The sequence below is a fragment of the Myodes glareolus genome, chromosome 16 (genome assembly GCF_982192425.1).
Source record: "Myodes glareolus chromosome 16, mMyoGla1.1, whole genome shotgun sequence".
Taxonomy (NCBI): domain Eukaryota; kingdom Metazoa; phylum Chordata; class Mammalia; order Rodentia; family Cricetidae; genus Myodes; species Myodes glareolus.
Window position 1 is genome coordinate 60,222,272 of NC_142041.1, and position 14,391 is coordinate 60,236,662.

Consider the following 14,391-nt stretch of genomic DNA (forward strand, 5'->3'; position numbering starts at 1 on the left):
CCACAGCAGCTGCCATGGCCTCCGGTTGACCGTGCAGTCACTCTAACAGTGGTTCCCACGTAACACGATAATCATGGCAGCTCCGACACGGAAGAGTAAAACATTTCACATATTCAGACAAGCACAGGGCCTACCAAAGACGTGCATGTCCGTAGAATTTTCTTAAAATACTAGCAGAAGGCAATCCGAGTCGTATCCAATATCTCACGTCATTTGCACAAATGCTCGAGTGAGTAGTGTTGTGCATGTGTGGAGCTGGGCTTAACTCAATCACAGCCAAATACGAAGCTTCAACACAAGATATCACCACCCAGAGACTGCAAACACAGCGAGAATGTGTGTCGGTGTGCGAGCCTGGGCAGGGCACAATACTTAGTCTTTATCCGGGACAGCTGTGCATGCTGTGAACTTATTGACATGTATTTAAAGTTCCTCACAAAATGCTTCCCACTGGTGTCCCTGACAAGCGCTTTCCTTTGAAAACATCGATGTCTGGATTAAACATTCTTCTGCTTTTCTGTTGAAGGGGCGTAAGTAACAGAGTAAGGAGAAGATGTTTATCTGTCACCGTACATGGAGTCTGAAAGAAAAATAAAGGCTTGGCTAGGTCTAGGAAATGATCCCGTACTGCTGTCCTGCAGTGGATTGGGTGAGTTCATGTTCGCCACGGGAGTTTGTCTCAGAACCATCTAGACACCATGGATTTTAAGGTGATTTGGATTAAAGGAGCTGGAGAGATGACTCGGTACATAAGAGCATCTGCTGATCTTGTAGAGGACTGAGGCTGATGCTAAGCACCCACAAGTTGACTCACAATTGTCTGTAACTCTAGTCCCAGGGAGCTAACACTGCCTTTTGACCTCTGCTGGCAAAAGGCACACATATACTCAACATACATACGTATGATGTTAAAATACATATGAAGTAAAATAATTATTTTAAAAATGAAGGTGACGTGGGGGTGTGGGGGCTGGAAAAATGGCTTAGCAGTTAAGAACCCTTGGTGGTCTTCCAGAGAACCCAAGTTCAGTTGCCAGCACTTTCATTGGGAAGCTCAATGCTGGGAACTCTAGATCCAGGTAATCTGACATGTCCTTCTACCTAAAACTCACACACACACACACACACACACACACACACACACACACACCACATCCTTATGACAGTAGTAAGTAAAAATGACTCTTTGTTTAAAATTTGATGTTTCCTAACAGTGGCTGGCACCCCGTGTACACCTTAGAGCTGCTTTTTGCATTATTATATGGAATATCAGTTAGAAACAAATAGGTCTCTGATGTATTCTAAAACCTATTTTAAGCTTTGTTAAGTTAACAAGTTGTAAACTTACTTTGTTCTGACATATTCAAGGACAATTCTCTTGAAATTAGTGCTTAAGTGTTGAAGACAAAATTATGATTGCATTAAAAATATACATACTTTTGATTGAAAACAAATTATAAAAGTTTATGTTGCATATTTCTAAGATAGGTAACATTATTGTGCTTTCTAGGGTCCAAGTTCCTTTTAATACCCCTTGTGTCTAAGATAGTGTCTAGGATTAGAGATTATAGCTACCTCAGCTCTTTATGATCTGTTATTGAAGAATAGTTAGTGCTTTATAAAGCACCATCATATCTTTATGACATATTTTCTTTGGAGAATAATACTAAAAATACACCCATACCCAGGAAAAAAGGAAATTAATTTGCTTTTGTTGCCCTTGTTGTTGATGTTTTGTTTAACAAGCTAAATAAGTTACAGACCGTTTACTGCTTTTGAGTTTGGCACCTTTGAAATGCACATGATTTTCTATGTCTCTAGGGTGCCATTTAAAACTTCTTCTTCTCTAATTAATTTTCAGAATTCCTTAATAAGTGATCGTAAGCTCCTAGGAATGTTTATCGAGCAGGGATGAAAGCATATCAAATGCTCCCATCTGAAGTGCTCCTTGGTGGCTATGGATACGAAAGAAGCCATGCATCACTACACTTGAGAAGACACATACCTTGCTCTGAAATACGGAGAACCTGATGCTAATCATTTCTATGAGCAGAGGACATACAGCTCCCATCTCCTTTGCTATAATATTTGCTCCATTGGATCTCATATTTCCAGGCATACAAGCATTTCAGTTCCTTGTCTGTGGAACTCATGTTGCAATTTTTAAAAATTTTTAATGATTTTATTGATCTCTAAATTTTTCTCTGCTTTCCACTCATTCTCTCCCCCACCTTTTATCAAGTTTTAAAACGTATTTTATGTATATGTGTATTTTGCCTGCATGTAGATCTGTGCACCATGGGGTGCTTGGTGCCCTTGAAGGCCAGAGAATGAGTTGGATTCCTTGGAACTAGAGTTATAGACAGTTGTGGCACCATGTAGGTGCTGGGAATTGAACCCAAGTCCTCTAAAAGAGTAGTAAGTGTTCTTAACTGGCGAGCCATCTCTCCAGCCTCTTGTGCTGCAATTTTTCATAAGTGAAATAGGGGTGGACGCCCAGAGAAGATGATAAAATATACCTACATATAAAGAAAATTCCCAGTAAGTCCTGTTTAGAACTTATTACTTCTCAGAAATGTTACAAACACACACCACAAATGGAAATAATACCCTATAGCTGCTTATTGTAAAATGGTTATATTTGCCAATTTTATGTGTATTTCCCAAAAACAAATTCTTTTAATAAGCAACTCTCAGAGACAGATTGTCACTAAAGCTTTTTTCTCTTTATAAACAGTCCTCCTTTGCACTGTGTAAGTTAATATAGCCAGTGCCCATCTGATTCCATGTCTGCCACGATGGCTTCTGCCATTGGCCCAGCCTTTGAGATAATTTGCCCCTCTGAGTATTTATGTAAATTGAATAGCACTTCAAATTTAATATATATCAAATATTTAATTTATTTTATAAATTCATCACTGACAAATTATAAGCCTTCTAACAGAGACACTCATACAGTATTTCTTTGAATATCTATATTCTCAAGTGATCTGTGCTAAAGTTAGCAGTGCCTGTGTGTACACTATACAATCCTTTTCACAGGATTAGGATACCGGACTCGGATAGGTCCCAGTTGGGAGCATCTCTACTCACAGGGATAGGTTGTATATGTGAACATGGGATTCAATGTGCCTTTGACTTTTCTACTGACCATGACTGATTGATATGAGTGTAGATCCATAATACTGACTTGACCAATCACATTTTCTCTTGATGATTTGATCTTTAAAAGAAGGCACAGAAGTGCAAGGTTAATCAGATCCAAGATATCCGAATAACAAAGCTTTGGACCTAAGATACTGAGACGAGCCAGCTGCTACCCTCCTGGAGGTTTGAATGTTCACAAGACCTCTGCTTACACGAGTTGTGACAGCATTTTTTTCAACAATCTCCTCCCTTCAACTACCAGAGTTAGTAAGAAGAAAACCCAAAACTTAGTTGATATTGGGAATATTTTTCCTTTGCTCATCTTCTCTAGACAGACTGGTCAGCTGGTTTATTTTTTCCACCAAAACTAGGGGAGTCTCTCTTATGTTGGCCTAATCAGTTGGCATGTAGTATCTTTCTAGCAAAGTTTTAAAGAACAAAGAGAGAATGGTGTTTTTGAATTCAAATAATTTGATTTCTTTCTGGACTTTTGCTGTAACTTCTGAGAATTTGAGAAATTCAGTGCATACCCCTCTGTCCTTTTCAGTTTCTCTGTTGTCCAGTAGAAACAATGATCTCCCTCTGATATAACTTAGAATCCAGGAATACAGTCAGAATCTGGGAGTTCATTTCTAGGAAAAGGTAGTTGGAGTCTCTAGCTTTCTTGGAACCTTCAATGACTAACATGTTAATAAAATGTGGCACACTGGTGAAAAGAAGAGAGATTTTAATAATAATGCCTATAAAGTATTAGTCATGTAGAAGGTAAAATTAAAATTTTTTTCTTTCAAATGTTCTATATATTCAGATGAAGGAAAATATCTATGCAATAATATGAACTTAGTAGTGCATAGCTAAATGATATATGCATCATTGAAAAGACAAACAAAGCCATATTCACCATACTTCATCATTTACCAACCAACCAACCAACCAAAAAAACAAGCAAAAACCAACCAAACAAACAAAAAAGTACATAGGATTTACCGTTAATTTTTGTCTATAGATGTTAGTGCGTTTTTAAAAAGGAAACGGGAGAAAATCTAACCCCTCAGATGTTTGTGCTTATTCTCCAGCATCTTTTACAACTTACTGCTTTCGCCTAACTCATCTTGAGATGTTAGCAGTTCTGAAATGATGTGTGGTTCAAATTTTTGTGTTTGGTGGTCCCGGTTCAAGCCTCAGGGAGCAGCAACGCTCACAATAAAACTGACATTTCATAGGACCCCCAGGACTCAATTAGAAGAGACTCCAAATTGCTTTTCACTCCGGGGAAAGAGTCATAATTCAGTTCATTTAGATAATATGAAGACAAATAGAAAACAACTGCTACACAGCGGGGGCCTGAAAAGGAGGGCGGGAATGACAGATGCACGCAAGCCTTTGCTTCAGCCTGGGCAAGCTTATCTTACAGTGCAGCCTCTCGTATAGGCTGATGAATATATACTGAGAGGCACACACCAATTTCCGCAAGGATTGTGTAGAGGCATGGAAGTGTAACAATGAGTATTTATGTGTGTATGGATAAATGCCCACATATGAGTATATGCATATGTGGCTCTCCATATTTAACTTAATTAGTCCTGAAAATAACTGTTTTTATATAAGCATGACACAAACATTTTCTAGTTTCAATTTATAGACTTTTTGCAGTTTTATTTTTATTACAAAATAAAATACACTAACAACTTTGGAAATTCTTCAAATTGTTTATGGGCATGCCCCCTATAGCGTGGAGCTTCTAAATCGCCAAAGTAAAGCACTAAGTCCTCTCTCTCTGCCTCTCTCTGTGTCCCTGCCTGCCTGCCTACCTGTCTGGCTGCTTTCCCACCTCTCTCTCTCTCTCTCTCTCTCTGTGTGTGTGTGTGTGTGTGTGTGTGTGTGTGTGTGTGTGTCTGTATACGTTGGTCAGGATTGAATTAAAAAAAAATGTTACTGAGACTTTTCACCTTCTGCTACTGCAAATCCAATCTCCCAGTCTCATCCCCAGATCAACATCTCACCACCAAATTCATTCACCTCTCACCCACCAGTCCATCTCCAGTGGATCACTCAGATCTTCCCCTAGTAATTTCCCATTCTCTAGTCAATTGCTTTGTGTCAGTCCCTGGCTCAAGAAAGCGCTCCCTGGGAACCCACAGACAGCTCCGACCAGGAAAGCAAGTAGCCTAACTGCAGATCTTCCCATTTCCTTCCAGTCCCCCAAGTCCAGCCCCGCCAGTCTCATTGGCAGCTCTGTATCAGGCCTTCTGCTGTGACCGCTCTTTATTCCCTTCCTCACTGCCCAAGGATCTTAGCAGAGCCTGGTGAAACACTTGCTTTCCTCCCTTCCGTGGACCCCCTAAGCCTCCCTCCAATCCCTTCCTGTTTCTACATGTCAGTTCCTAATTACCCAGAAATATATTTATGGGTAGAACCCCAGTGGCCAGACCTGCCAGGATCCCAGCAGAATTTTCCACCAGGCAACTCACAGCCACCACCACATTCTTCTGAGAACCAGAGAGTGCAAAAGAAACTCAGGAACAAAAAAAAAATCCATGCACCTCACCTAAAATCACAATCCTCCCAATCCCGGATGCCAGGATGCTGACTTTCAAACACAGTCAACAGCAGCCAAGGCACTGTCTTCGCTGGAGCCTTTTCACAGCAGGTGCTGATAGTTGCGCTATAGTTGGAACACAAGGAAAAGACCTTAAAGTAGCCTGTATGAGTGTGACAGAGGTCTTTGGGGAAGAAATGAGTAATCCCTTAAATATCTATGAAAAGACAAACAGTGGCTCTAGGGACCCTACTCCCCATACTGGGTCACATTTTCCATCTTTAATACATGGGGAGGTCCTTATCCTTACTACAACTTGGTATGCCATGTTTGGTTGGGAAACCAGTCCTTTCCTAAAAAGAAACAGAGGAGGAGTGTTTTGGAGGGGTGGAAATGGGAACAAAGGGGGACTGAAGGGGAAGGACTGGAATTAGGAGGAGAGGAGGGCGGAGAAACTGTGACTGGGTTGTAAAAAAAAATAAATTTATTTCAAAGAAAACAGAAAGCTCAAAATGAGGGAAATCTGGAAATAAAAATTTAGGGACTTGAAAAGGAACCCCAGAGGTATGACTTACTCACAGAGTATAAGAGACTGAAGAGAGAATCTCAGACCTTGAAGACAAGAGAGAAGAAATGGATGCCTGGGTCAAAGAAAGTATTAAATCTCAAAAACTTTAAGAACAAATATCCTGGAAATCTGGGAAACTATGAAAAATTGAGATCTGGGAGTAATAGGTATAGAGGAAGGAGAAGAAACCCAGATCAAAGGCATCAAAAATATTTTCAACAAAATCATAGAAAATTCCATAACCTAAGGCAGGAGATGCCAATCAAGGTACAAGAAACATACAGAACAGCAAAAAGAGTGGACCAAAACAGAAAATCTCCCTGGGACATAATAATCAAAACACTAAACATATAGTGCACAGAAAGAATGTAAAAAGTTACAAAGGAAAAAAATCCAATAGCATATGAAGGCAGCCCTATTAGAATTACACCTGGTTTCTCAATGGAGACTGTACAAGGCTGAAAGGTTGTGATGCAGACTCTAAGAGATCACAGATCCCAGCTCAGGATACTATATCCAGGAAAACTTTCAATCATCAGAGATTGAGAAAAGAAGACATTTCATTATAAAATAGAACTTCAATGTGAGATTCCCCTCAGTATGCTGTGAATATGGGTTTTTTTGCCATTTGTTAATAAAGAAGCTGCCTTTTGCCAATGGCTTAACAGAGTAAAGTCAGTCAAATAATCTGAACAGAGATGTAGAAAACGAGATAGACGCCCATGTAGCTGCTGAAGGAGACAGACACCTGATGGAAACTTACCGATAGACCATAAGCTTTGTGGTAAAACACAAAATAATAGAAATAGGATCATTTAAAGTGTAAGAGTTAGTTAATAAAAAATCTAAGCTAACAGGCTAAGTAAGTGTTGTAATTAACATAGTTTCTGTGTGATTATTTTGGGTTTGGGCAGCCAGGAATTAACAAGCAGCCTCTGCCTAAAGAACTTAAGCTACATCTATCTAGAGTCCACTCATACAGGAGATGAGTTTTCCTTCTAAACTCCAAACTAAAGTGGTTAACTATAACCAAGAAAACATAGAAAATAAATAATCCCAGACCAGCAGATAAAAAGAAAGTGAAGAAACACCCACACACACCACCACCACCACCATCACCACTACCATCACCAACAAAATAACAGAAATCAACAAACACTGCTCATTGATATCTCTCAACATCAATTGTCTCAATTCCCCCAACACAAAGACACAGACTAACAGAACAGATGCAAAAACAGATCCCATCCTTCTATTGCACTGAAGAAATACATCTCCACATCAAGGATAGAGAAGCAAAGCCTTTGACATTACATGCTCACAGGACACACATAGAATACCCCAGAATACCTTGGTATTGCTATACCATCCATAGCAGAGATGGAAAGTTCTCTAAGAACTACGAATTCCCAATGGTTTTAAATTAATTACACATTTTTGTCTTGGTTCTTCTCATATATGTTAAAAATAATTTTTAAAAATGGTTTCTCTGATTTTATATTGTCACTTGGACAGAAATATTTTATTCTCTATATCACCTCTTAAATAGCATATTTAATAGTAATGATAACCATATAAATTATATGCACAAGTATAGTCAGTATAGTCACATGGTTTAATTCATTCTAAACAAAACAAGCCATATTGAAATTCAGAGTATATTATTTATAAAAGAAGTTAATTATTTTTAAAATTTTTTCATTTTCTTCTGATTGATTTTTTAAATTATTTTTAAAAGAAAACAAACTACCTTTTTAAATTTTATGTACCAATCCCAGTTCCCACTCCCTCCCCTACTCCCATTCCCTCTACCTATCCCTCCACTTCACACTCCCATCTGTTCCCCAGAGAGGGTAAGGCACATTGCTTTGGAAAAGGTCCAAGTCCCTTCCGACTATATCTAGTCTGAGCAAGGTATCCATCCAAAAAGAATATATTTCAAAAAAGCCAGTACAAGCAGTAGGGATAAATTTTGGTGCCACTGCCAGTGGCCCTACAGTCTGCCCCAGTCATACAACTATCACCCACATTCAGAGGAACCAGTTTGAACCTATGCTGTTTTCTTCCCTGTCTGGCTGGAGTTGGTGAGCTCCCATTAACTCAGATAAACTGTTTCAGTGGATATACCCATCATGGTCTTGATCTCTTTGCTTATATTCTCTTTCTCCCAGTCTTTAACTAGACTTTGGGAGCTCAGTCCAGTGCTCCAATGCAGCCCTCTGCCTCAGTTTCCATCAGTTACTGGATGAGGCTCTATGATGATATTTAAGATATTCATCAGTTTGACTACAAGGCAAGGCCAGTTCAGGCACCCTCTCCTCTATTGCTTAGGGTCTTAGCTGGCTCATCCTGTGGATTCCTGGCAATTTCTCTAGCGCCAGGTTTCTTGCTAGCCCCAAAATGACTCCCTCATTCAAAGCATCTTTTGTTTTTATTGAGCTATATATTTTCTCCACTTCCTTCCCTTCTTCCCTGCTCCCCTTCTGCCCTCTCTCATGATCCCCACACTCCCAATTTACTCGAGAGATCTTGCCCTTTTCTACTTTCCATGTAGATTAGATCCATGTACGTTAGGGTTCTCGTTGTTGTCTAGGTTCTCTGGGATTGTAAATTGTAAATTTTTCTTTGCTGTATGTCTAAAAGCCACTTATGAGTGAGTACATATTATAGTTGCCTTTCTGGGTCTGGGTTACCTCACTCAATATGTTTTCTAGATCTATCCATTTGTCTGCATATTTCAAGATGTCATTATATTTTTCCACTGTGTGGTACTCTATTGTGTACATGTACCACATCTTCTCTTTCCATTCTTCAGTCGAGGGGTATTTAAGTTGTTTCCAGGTTCTGGCTATTACAAATAATGCTGATATGAACATAGCTGAACACATATCCTTGTGGTATGATTGAGCATCCTTTGAGTATATACCAAAAAGTCGCACTTCTATTGCTGGGTCTTGAGGTAGGTTGTTTCCCAATTTTCTGAGAAATCGCCATACTGATTTCCAAAACTGCTGTATAATTTTGCATTCCAACCAGCAATGCAGAAGTGTTCCCTTTACCCCACATCCAGCAGAGGGATCACTGCTGTTCCTGGGAACCAGGAATCTTTCTGTATCCGAAGAATGTACCAAAACAAAACAAAAACATAAACAAAAATCTATGAGAGCTTACCACCAGTTCTAAATAGCATCATCGAAACCTGAACCCTGTCTTGTAATGGTAGTTCTCTTTTGTGAAAACATCCATATATTCTTGCTAGGCTAGTGTATTCAGCTCCATTTCTTTCTTCTCTTTAAAAGAGGGCTTCCAGCCAACTTTAAACACTGCTTACTTTTAGTCAATTGTCTCTTACTCTCTGTCAATAATTTTGTTAAAGAAAAACACATGACTAACTGCAATGTTTTCATAAAAGTCAAAAGACTCACTCGAATCAAGCAGCAGAGACATTTCTACTGAGATGGTGGCAATGGTTCACATACAATCACTCCATGGCAACCATTTCCTCAAATGGGGCCCCTGATATTCTCAACATTGTTGACATGACCTTATATGTAGATTTGAATGAAAACCAGATCATTTTTATAAAAAAGAGGTACTAAATATTTTTAAAGTCATTATTATTATTTTAGGCCTGCATAGTTTCCCAATACATAAATCCCATTTAATCCTCAGTACAATCGATGCTTGATCATTCGATTGCATTTCTTTACATTGAAGAAACTGAGCCTATGAGAAGCTAAGTATCTTACATAACTTAATTGCCAAACATTAGGTGACATCATTTCTAAAGTATGACACAATTCAAACTGCCTGACTAAGTAATTCATTTAATTTAACCAATATTCCATGCAGTTATATGTGGTATATGAATTTCAGATACACCTTTATACAGCTAATTAATTGATAGATATGAAGTGTCTTAGTTTAGTTTCAATTGCTGTGACAAGACACCATAACCAAAAGCAACTTGGGGAGGAAAGGGTTCATTTCATCTCACAACTCTCAAGTTATACCCCTCACTGAGGAAAGGAGTGAGCAGGAACTAGGAGGCAGGAACAGAAGCAGAAGCCTTAGAGGGTGGTGCTTGTTTCTTTGCTTCTCCTGGCTTGCTCAGCTGCTTTCTTATACAATTCAGGACCACTTGCTGAGGGCTGGCACTGCCCCACTATGGGCTGTCCTGCCTATATTAATCCTCATTCTAGAAAATACCCTACACACTCTTCCATCAATCTGATGGAGGCATTTTCTCAACTGAATTTCTTCTTTGCAAATCACTCTGGCATCGGTTATGAAGACAAAAACCAAGATAGGCAGATAGATACATATACATATTCTTCCTTACATGAAATGTATTCATTCATACTTATTTATATGACCAGCTTACTATTTAAAGACTGGAAGACAGAATTGAGAGAAATATTTAATTATCAGATTTCTAGCATACAGAAATGTTGGTGTTTTCGAGACTTTTCCCCCACAGGAAGACATGTATATAAAACATACCTCGACTGCCGTGTCATTGCTCACATAAAAATTAACCCAAATATTCAGTTCCATTGGTCATCCTGTCTGTTCTTATGCCAATACCAGGCTGTTTTCAGTACTGTAGTTCTGTAGCAGAGTTTGAAATCAGGGATTGTGATGCCTCCAGAAGTTCTTTTATTGTACAAGATTGTTTTGACTATTCTGGGTTTTTTGCTTTTCCATATGAAGTTAAGTACTGTTCTTTCGAGATCTGTGAATAATTTTGCTGGGATTTTGATGGGCATTGCATTGAATCTGTAGATTGCTTTATTCTGCCTACCCAAGAGCATGGGAGATCTTTCCACTTTCTGGTGTCTTCTTCAATTTCTTTCTTTAAAGGAGGACGAATGGAACCAAATAAAAGACCTGGATATTAATTCACACTCCTTCGAACACCTAATTATTGACAAAGAAGCAAAAAATATCAAATGGAAAAAAGAAAAAATATTTAACAAAACCATTTGTTTTTATGTGGCTGGAATAACTGGATATCAACATATAGAAGAATGAAAATAGACCCATATCTATCACCATGTGCAAAACTCAAGTCCAAATGAATCAGAGACCTCAGCATAAAGCCATCCACACTGAACCTCATAGAAGAGAAAGTGGGAAGAACACTTGAACGCATTGGCACAGGAGACCACTTTCTAAATATAACCCCAGCAGCACAGACACTGAGATAAACAACTAATAAATGGGACCTCCTGAAACTGAAAAGCTTCTGTAAAGCAAAGGACACAGTCAACAAGACAAAATAACAGCCTACAGAATGGGAAAAGATCTTCACTAACCCCACATCAGACAGAGGTCTGATCTCTAAAATATACAAAGAACTCAAGAAATTGGTGATCAAAAGAACACATAATTCAATAAAAAATGGGTGCAGACCTAAACAGAGACTGTCAACAGAGGAATCTAAAATGTCTGAAAGACACTTAAGGAAATGTTCAACATCCTTAATCATCAGAGAAATGCAAATTAAAACAACTCTGAGATTTCATCTTATAACTGTAAGAATGGCCAAGATCAAAAACACTGATGACAACTTATACTGGAGAGGTTGTGGGGAAAAGGGAACACTTCTGCATTCCTGGTGGAAATGCAAGCTGGTACAGCCCCTTTGGATATCAGTGCGGCAATTTCTCAGAAAATTAGGAAACAACCCACCTCAAGACCCAGCAATACCACTTTTGGGTACATATTCAAAGGATGCTCAATCGTGCCACAAGGACATGTGCTCAACTATGTTCATAGCAGCTTTGTTTGTCATAGCCAGAAAATGGAAACAACCTAAATGCCCCTTGACTGAAGAACGGATAAGAAAAATGTGGTACATTTACACAGTGGAGTACTACACAGCAGAAAGAAATAACGACATCTTGAATTTTTTAGGAAAATGGATGGAGCTAGAAAACATAATTTTGAGTGAGGTAATCCAGACACAGAAAGACAATTATCACATGTACTCACTCATAGGTGGTTTTTAAACATAAAGCAAAGAAAATCAGCCTACAAACCACAATCTCAGAGAACTTAGACAACAATGAAAACACTAAGAGAGACTTACATAGATCTAATCTATGTGAGAAGTAGAAAAAGACAAGCTCTCCTGAGTAAATTGGGAGCATGAGGACCTTGTGGGAGGGCTGAATGGGGGAGGGGAGAAGCAGGGAGGGGAGCAGAGAAAAATGTAGAGCTCAATAAAAATCAATAAAAAAAGAAAAAAATTAAGTCAAATAATGCTCAATTCTATAATGAAGTTTTAAAATCCATCTTTTCCCCCTTTAGGAAAATTTAAAGAAAAATGAGTACAAATGAAGATGTTATAATATGATTTATTAATTTATTAAAAATGTTAAGCTAGAGACATGGTGGTGAATAGGGAAAAAAGAGCCTTCACTGAGTTTCCATTTTAGTCAAAGGCAGATGTTAATTTAATAATCATATAAGTAAAGTTTCAGGCCATGTTTTTATGGGAATTTAAACTAGTTATTTGTCAGGGATGGCAGTAACGTTTCCCTGAAGTACTAATAATTGGTTCTAACTTTTAAGCATGATGAGAACAAGATGAAGCAAAATGGATGTGGAATAGCCCATATCATGAGATAGCCTGTGCAGCGAAAGAGAATAGGAAGACTATGCAGGAGAGAAGATCAATGCGACTGAGACATGGGGTGAGGTGGAACCTCAAGTGAGATCACACTGTGAGAAGAGGGGAAAGAGACGAGATAGCTGCCAATCTGGCCTAGTCCCTAAAACTGACATTGCAAAAAAGCAGAAAATTGTAAGCAGCAAAGCATAGTGTCCAGACCAATGGGCAAGTTGAGGAACATTGAGTAGGATTTAAGGAACGCACTATTCACCCCCAGCCCCAACGATTCCACAAGTCCTTGCAACAATGCCACCAGTTAGAGCCAAGTACTTACACACATGAGTTGTGGTGGGCATTTTACTTACAAACTCATAACAGAATATAAGATAGCGTTGTCACAAAAAGAAAAGTGGTAGGACTTTACTGACTTAATATACCATCCAGAGCTGGAGAAGGAGAACAGATTGTCAGAAGTAGAACAAAGCACAGAGCAGCCAGAGGCTGAATGAGATTATCAAGCCCATTGTGTTCCATAGGGGTGAACCAAGAATCCCATACGTTGGTACCCAAAGCCTGGTGAAACACTTGTTTAAACTCCCTTTGACTTTTGTCCATGTTTGTTGTTTAGACAAGTCACTCTAGCTCATTATGTCTATTTCCAGATCAAGTCCTGGATCTGGACTCCACCTACTAGCCAGGTCTGTGTGTGTGCAAGGATAAGGGTCGACGATATTAGAAGAAATTGGGTATCAAATCTCCCGTAGTGCATACTTCATTCCAGATAATTGGACAACTCTGAAAAAAATCTTAGGCTGAGAAGAGACTGCATGCTACAGCAGGAGATGGAGAGAAACGTCTGAAACCATTCTGATCAGCAATTTTCCCATAAAGACGGCTAGCATCCACGGCAGTGTTTTAGAGCATGGCAGAAAGAAGTAATTCTGAAGGAGCTATCCCATCAAGATCACTGCTTTCATGAGTGCTTGTACTCTTGTTGCTATAGACAGCTTTCAACTCTACGTATCCACCAAATAATCTACAAACCTGAAAAAACCGTTATTTACCCAAAACCCTTCACTCAAGAGTATACAGAATATTTGTCCAATCATTGGGGGAAAACTACTCCATTGCATACCAAAGGTATGTAAATGGCTTATGTAATTAAGAAAAAAAGAAAAGAAAATCTCCGTGTTTAGCTGAAAAGAGACTTGCTAACTAAATCATGGTCCATCTATGCAGCAGAATAGTCTCCAATGACTAAAAAGAATGAAATATGCATTACGTGTTAACAAATAGCTAGAAAGATCCAAGGGGAAGAGCAACATTGCAGACTGGGTGGAGCAAGGCTAGAAGTGGGCACCCAGGCAAGTAAACCACTCAAAAAGTCAGTCATGAAGAGCTGAGAGGTTGTGTCTACATAATGGAACTAGATTCTGTAGTTAAAGAACATTGTCTTTTTATTAGTCCTCGGTCCTGGTGAAATATATTTAAGCCATGTGCATATGCTCCTTTTCCAAA